Here is a 6000-nt window from a genome sequence, read left to right as displayed (position 1 = left end):
AAATAAAAGGTGAACGCTACAATGATGAGTTCTGTGTCATGCCAACAGTGAAGCATCCTGAGACCACCCATGGGTGGGGCGGTCCCAAGGGAGTGTCAAATTGACCCCAAACACACTGCATGTTATTACCCTTGATGGCAAATACATTATATTATATTATACTGAGGTCATTATAAAATGCAATTTTATAATCTTCAAACAACTTTCATCTGTTACAGTATAGACACCGGAGACAGATGTGAAAGCAGTTTGGATGTTTATTTGAAATATCAGCAGAGCAACAGGTAAGTGCAATGATGGATAAGATGAACTTTGAGGTAAAAGAGAGGTGATACTGTCCTTTGTTTATGTTGCAGATGCAGGTAGATGAAGACGTTGGAGCTGGCAGACGGGAACACTCACACACACAGGTAGGTAGAGACACGAGGAGACCAGGAGACGATGGAGAGTATGGAGACAGGTAAGTATCGTGTTGGGAGTCCTTGAGGTAAGTATACAGCATGTGTATCACAAACGAGACCGGACAATGTGTGTGTGTGGGTGTGGGGTTTAAATAGCGTGGTTATGATTGTGGTAATGAGTTGCAGGTGGCGGTGATCAGAACTCCGGTGATTGAGTGTGTGGGTAAGGGAGTGAGGTGGAACCTGACGTGTCTGTGACAGTACCCCCCTCCCACGGCCCGCTCCTGAGAGCCGAGGACCCCGACGTCGTGGTGGTCGTCCTCGAGGTCGTGGGGCAGGTCTGTCTGGGTGGTTGGTGTGGAAAGTCTGTAACAGAGTAGGATCAAGGATATCATTCTTGGGGACCCATGAGCGTTCCTCGGGGCCATAGCCTTCCCAATCCACCAGGTATTCTAATAGACCACCACGGCGCCGGGAGTCCAAGATCTCTCGCACCACGTAAGCAGTTCCGTCGTCCAGGATGAGTGGAAGGGGGGGCTCGGCGACTGCCACGTCAGGTTCTGTGGAAGGAAGAACAGAAGGGTGGTGAGGTTTTAATAGTGACACGTGGAAGGTGGGATGAATTCTTTTGTACTGTGCAGGAAGTTGGAGTCTGTAGGTGACGGGGTTGATCTGTCGAAGGATGGTGAACGGGCCAATGAAGCGGGGACTCAGCTTCTTGCAGGGCAGGCGCATCCGGATGTCTCTGGTGGACAGCCAGACCTTCTGCCCCGGTTGATAGGTTGGAGCGTGGGAGCGCCGAAGGTCGGCTGTCGTCTTGCGCCTGCGCAGGGCTCTCTGCAGCTGGTGGTGAGCTGAGTCCCATACCATCTCGCTCTCCCGGAACCAGTAGTCGACAGCTGGAACGTTGGAGGGTTCCCCGTCCCAGGGGAACAGTGGGGGTTGGAAACCGAGTATGCATTGGAAGGGTGTTAATCCAGTGGTGGCTTGACGGAGGGAGTTCTGGGCATACTCGGCCCAACCCAGGTACTGGTTCCAGGAGTCCTGTTGGCCGTGACAGAAGGTACACAGGAAGCGGCCGATCTCCTGGATCTTCCGTTCCGTCTGCCCGTTCGACTGAGGATGGTATCCAGACGATAGGCTGACGGTCACACCCAGGAGGGAGAAGAACGCCTTCCAGACTCGAGAGACAAATTGAGGACCTCTATCAGAGACAATATCTTCGGGGATTCCATAGTGACGGAAGACGTGGTTGAACATTAATTCCGCTGTGGCCATGGCAGTCGGTAGACCTTCCAGGGGTATTAGACGGCAGGCTTTGGAGAAACGGTCTACGACGACCAGAATGCAGGTGTGACCATCAGACTCGGGGAGGTCGGTGACGAAGTCCACTCCCAGGTGTGACCAGGGTCTCTCAGGAACGGGCAGAGGATTGAGCTTGCCGGTTGGAAGATGGCGTGGGCTCTTGGAGATGGCGCACTCCCTGCAGCCCTGCACGTACCTTCTGACGTCGCTGGCCATGTTGGGCCACCAGAAGCGCTGTTTCAGCAGCGAGAGGGTCTCATTGACCCCCGGGTGACCAGTGCCAAGTGAAGAGTGAACGGAGTGCAGGAGTGGAGTGCGTCATGTCCGGGTGATGTAGTGCAAGCCTTGGGGGCAACCCGGCGGAGTGCGTGAGGAGGCATTGGAGGAGGGTAAGGTCTCTTCTGACCATTCGATAGGGCTCACGAAGATAGATTCAGGCAGGATAGGTTCAGGTTCGTCGTTCTTTTCCTCGGGAGCGTGGAGACGTGAGAGAGCATCGGCTTTGAGGTTCTTGGCACCAGGGCGGTATGATATGGTGAAGTTGAATCGTGAGAAGAACATTGCCCACCAGGCTTGACGAGGGTTGAGTCGCTTAGCAGCTTTCAGATACTCGAGGTTCTTATGGTCAGTTAGAACTTGGAATGGGTGATTTGCTCCCTCCAACCAATGCCTCCACTCCTCAAGGGCGAGCTTGACAGCCAGGAGTTCACGGTCCCCGATATCATAGTTCACCTCCGCCGGGTTGAGCTTGCGGGAGAAGAAGGCGCATGGATGGAGCCTACTTGGATTCCCCTGCTGCTGCGATAGTACCGCTCCCACTCCGGTGGTGGAGGCGTCCACCTCCACGACGAATGGCAGGTCTGGATTGGGGTGGACGAGGAGGGGAGCGGTGGTGAAGGCTTTCTTGAGCGTCTCAAAAGCTTCCGTGGCAGGCTGGGACCAGGACAGAGACTTGGGCTGCTTACGGAGGAGGTTGGTGAGTGGACTGACAATGGTGCTGTAATTTTTGATGAACCGGCGGTAGAAATTGGAAAATCCGAGGAAACTTTGGAGTTCTTTTATGGTACTTGGAGTAGGCCAGTTCTGGATGGCAGAAACCTTCCCCTCGTCCATCTGGATGCCACTGTGGTCAATCATGTATCCCAGGAAGTGGACTGAGGGCTGATGGAACGAGCACTTCTCTGCTTTTAGGAAGAGATGGAACTGCCGTAAGCGCTTGAGGACCTCCGCAACGTGGTGGCGATGTTCGGCCAGGCTCCGGGAGTAGATGAGGATGTCATCAATATACACGAGAACGAACTTGTGGAGGAACTCCCGGAGCACCTCATGGATGAAATCCTGGAATACGGAGGGGGCGTTAACCAGGCCATACGGCATGACTAGGTATTCATAGTGGCCGGTGGGCGTGACGAAGGCGGTCTTCCACTCGTCCCCCTCGCGTATCCGGATGAGGTTATACGCGCTGCGGAGGTCCAGCTTGGTGAACACAGTGGCACCGCGGAGATGTTCCAGGGCCGCTGGGACGAGGGGAAGTGGATACCGGAACTTCACAGTTATTTTGTTAAGAGAGCAGTAGTCTATGCAAGGCCTAAAGCCTCCGTCCTTCTTGGCCACGAAGAAGAAGCTTGAAGCAGCAGGGGAAGTAGACGGGCGGATGTATCCTTGTTGAAGGGCCTCTTTGATGTATTCCTCCATGGCCTTCTCCTCCGGTACTGACAGGGGGTATATGCGTCCCCTGGGCACTGGTTCACCCGGTAACAGATCGATGGCGCAGTCCCATGGCCGGTGTGGAGGAAGCTTGGAGGCACGTTGCGGGCAGAAGACGTCACTGAAGGGGGCGTAGTCTGGTGGAACTTCGACGGAGCGTTTTTCCACAGGACTTTCGATGGAGGTAGCATTGATGGAGATACTTGTGGAGAGAGGAGATCTTGGAATTGGAAGTTCTGGGAAACAGCCAGGGAAGCAGTGGTCGCCCTACTTCAGGACTTCGCCCGTGCGCCAGGAGATGTTGGGATTGTGGAGTTCCAGCCACGGGCGCCCTAGAACCACGTCAGCGGTGGATTCCTCCAGAACCAGCAGATGGATGGATTCAGTGTGGAAGATACCCACGTGCAGTTGAAGGGGTCCAGTGACGCATCGAATCATCTTGCGACTCAGGGGTTTGCCCGTGATAGAGTGGACCTGGTAGTTAATCGGAGAAGGCGAGGTCTTGATCCCGAGGTGTCGACAGAGGGCGCCGGAGATGAAATTTCCTGCTGACCCTGAATCGAGGAGCGCCACCACTGGAAGGGAAGCATTAGCAGCAGTAAGGTTTAGTACAGTGGTGAGTGGTTTCATCTTTTGGAGAGAGGGAATGATAGCACTCACCACGGGTCGAGGAGGACGGGTTGGGCATGTGGAGATAACATGCCCAGGCAATCCACAGTATAAGCACAGATTCATGGTCAGCCTTCTCTGTCTTTCTGTTGGTGACAAACGGGAGTAATCCACTTGCATGGGTTCGGGGGCTGGTTCTGGGGAGCTGACGGGTTCGGACCGACGGAGGAGAGGTGTGGTTTGTGGCTGGCCCTGGTGCTCGAGGAGACACGACTGCATACGAGAACCCACGCGGATGGCGAGCTGGATGAATCTTTCAAGTCCTATGGAGTCCTCGTATGCAGCGAGATGCAGCCGCACATTAGGCTCCAGACCTTGTCGGAAGGTGGTGATGAGGGCTTGTTCATTCCATCTTCTGGTTGCGGCGAGCGTTCTGAACTGCAAGGCATAATCGTTAACAGTCTTATTTCCTTGTTTCAAATTGTACAATTTCTCACCAATTGAAGAATCAGCCAAGGGTTTTCCGAAAACTTCTCTGAAGTGGGTGACGAATGCCGTGTAGGATTTAACAACTGATCCGTTTTGAGTCCAGAGGGAATTCGCCCATTGCAGGGCCTTACCTTGCAGTTGGGATATAACGAACGCTATTTTCGCCGTGTCGGTGGGGTAGAAGTGCGGCTGCATCTCCAGGACCAACTCACACTGAAGGAGGAATCCGCTGCAATCCTCCGCCGATCCTGAGTAGGACGCCGGTTTGGCCATGGGACTGGCGGTGAATACTGGCGGTGTAGAGGTGACAGTGGAGGCGGTGGCAGCGGCGGTGACTGGCGCTGGTGATGGCAACGGTGGTTGAGGAGTGAGTGCTCGACGAACTGCGTCCACGAGCTCTTGGAAAGGGTCTTGGCGGCTCATGCTTATAGGTAGCTGTTATGGTCCGGTCTTCTGTTACAGTATAGACACCGGAGACAGATGTGAAAGCAGTTTGGATGTTTATTTGAAATATCAGCAGAGCAACAGGTAAGTGCAATGATGGATAAGATGAACTTTGAGGTAAAAGAGAGGTGATACTGTCCTTTGTTTATGTTGCAGATGCAGGTAGATGAAGACGTTGGAGCTGGCAGACGGGAACACTCACACACACAGGTAGGTACGTAGAGACACGAGGAGACCAGGAGACCAGGAGACGATGGAGAGTATGGAGACAGGTAAGTATCGTGTTGGGAGTCCTTGAGGTAAGTATACAGCATGTGTATCACAAACGAGACCGGACAATGTGTGTGTGTGAGTGTGGGGTTTAAATAGCGTGGTGATGATTGTGGTAATGAGTTGCAGGTGGCGGTGATCAGAACTCCGGTGATTGAGTGCGTGGGTAAGGGAGTGAGGTGGAACCTGACGTGTCTGTGACATCATCTGCTTCGGGGCCCTAACCTATCATAACCATACCTGTAGTATTACATCATAATAGTGTGGGGGGAGGGGGGAATTATAATATATAGTATATAATATAATATAATATAATAAAACCATTAATATATTAATAAGCCATTTTTTGTGCATTTTCTATGCCAGTCATGAAATTTTACGGTGATTTGCACATTTTTCCATAGATGAGCAATAGGTATTCCAGATGGGAGGGGTCGGGGGTGATGGGGGGTGTTGTTTTATTTAAAGAGCTATTTGAGTAGTCAATGAAGAAACATAAAGTACCTGATGGATAAAAATTTGAAAATAAAATTATATTCTGGAGGTTTTTAATTGCTGGGGTCCATCTGACCCCACTGGCAAACTGGCGTCGCTGGTTTTTGAGGATAATACGAGGGTTAAGAAAAATAATATTAGCTTCCTAGATAGCTTACCAAGCTCTCATATACTGTACATTCATGCTCAAATCACATTCACTTTAATCAACTCACAGACTTGAATTAAGTCCTGATTTATCTTTCGTAATCACTGACTGGACAAGTAGGTTGTTAAGCTA

This window comes from Chanodichthys erythropterus, chromosome 17 (assembly GCF_024489055.1).
Source record: "Chanodichthys erythropterus isolate Z2021 chromosome 17, ASM2448905v1, whole genome shotgun sequence".
Taxonomy (NCBI): domain Eukaryota; kingdom Metazoa; phylum Chordata; class Actinopteri; order Cypriniformes; family Xenocyprididae; genus Chanodichthys; species Chanodichthys erythropterus.
The sequence above is the reverse complement of the archived record's forward strand: the minus strand, read 5'-3'. Positions refer to the sequence as shown.